General features: G+C 42.4%; 1 protein-coding gene across 1 annotated transcript in view; it reads right to left on the bottom strand.

Moving 5' to 3' along the window:
- The window catches only part of ZNF652 (zinc finger protein 652), a 30,815-nt gene that overhangs the window by 18,332 nt on the left and 11,070 nt on the right, over positions 1-1,413 (bottom strand). The gene's annotated exons all lie outside the window — the stretch shown is intronic.

Here is a 1,413-nt window from a genome sequence, read left to right as displayed (position 1 = left end):
AAAAAAAAAAAAAAAAGCATTTGGAGCATTTATTAACATGAATAATTGAAATGTTATTATATTTCCCCAAATCTAATTTACAATTTCAAACACTTCCCTCTGGCAGAATATACTCTCTAAACTCTTAGTATCATTCTCTCTTTTAAAATTATTATTATTATTTTGAGATGGAGTCTCACTCTGTCACCCAGGTTGGAGTGCACTGGGGTGATCTCGGCTCACCACAACCTCCACCTCCCAGGTTCAAGCGATTCTCTTGCCTCAGCCTCCCGAGTAGCCAGTGCCACCATGCCTGGCTAATTTTTGTATTTTTAGTAGAGACGAGGTTTCACAATGTTGGCCAGGCTGGTCTCAAACTCCTGACCTCGTGATCTGCCTGCCTCGGCCTCCCAAAGTGCTGAGATTACAGGTGTGAGCTATTGCACCCAGCCTCACTCTTAAAAAATTTTTAAAAAGTTTTTTTTGGTCTAAACTTTAATTAACTAAAGTCTATCCCTTTTCCCTTACAGACCAGTTCCAGAGCTCTCTTGCAAGAATCTGTAGAAAACACATGCTACACTGCCTAGCTCCTTGTATCATGAATCATTAATAGCCTGTAATATTAGGCATCATGTGTATCAGAGTATTTCTAGTTAAAGCAAAACAATACTAGAAAGCTCTTGGTAATCATTAGGCTTTTGGACACTTATGGGAACATGTAAATAATTCACTGTAAATAAAGATCTCTCTAAACATCACTGTCACTTCAGGAAACAAGACCTCTAAGAGTTAAAATATAAACCTCTGGTTGGAAAATGCTCTAGAAAAGGACAGACTACTACTATCAGACATTTTGTAGGGCAGGTTTTTTGTTGTTGTTGTTTAGACAGTCTCACTCTGCTGCTCAGGCTGGAATGTAGTGGTGCTATCATGGCTTACTGCAGGATCAACCTCCTGGGCTCAGGCAACCCTCCCAAAGTGCTGAGACTACAGGCGTGAGCCACTGTACCCAGCCTTAGGGCAGGGTTTTAGTTTCTTTTTTTTTTTTTTTTTTGAGACACAGTCTCGCTCTGTCACCCAGGATGGAATGCAGTGGTGCGATTCGGCTCACTGCAACCTCTGCCTCCCAGGTTCAAGCGATTCTCTTGCCTCAGCCTCCCGAGTAGCTGGGATTACAGGCATGCGCCACCACGCCTGGCTAATTTTGTATTTTTAATAGAGACGGGGTTTCTCCATGTTGGTAAGGCTGGTCTCGAACTCCTGACCTCAGGTGATCCACCCGTCTTGGCCTCCCAAAGTGCTAGGATTACAGGTGTGAGCCACCATGCCCAGCCTGGGGTTTTAGTTTTTACTTGTTACCAGGTCATCAGGATTATTAGGATCTATACGTAAGAACAAAGTACAGTGTTCTTTAGGAATTTGAATGAAGTTCAT

This window comes from Mandrillus leucophaeus, unplaced genomic scaffold (assembly GCF_000951045.1).
Source record: "Mandrillus leucophaeus isolate KB7577 unplaced genomic scaffold, Mleu.le_1.0 Scaffold59, whole genome shotgun sequence".
NCBI lineage: Eukaryota > Metazoa > Chordata > Mammalia > Primates > Cercopithecidae > Mandrillus > Mandrillus leucophaeus.
Note: the sequence above shows the minus strand (reverse complement) of the source record. Positions and strands in the feature narration are given on the sequence as shown.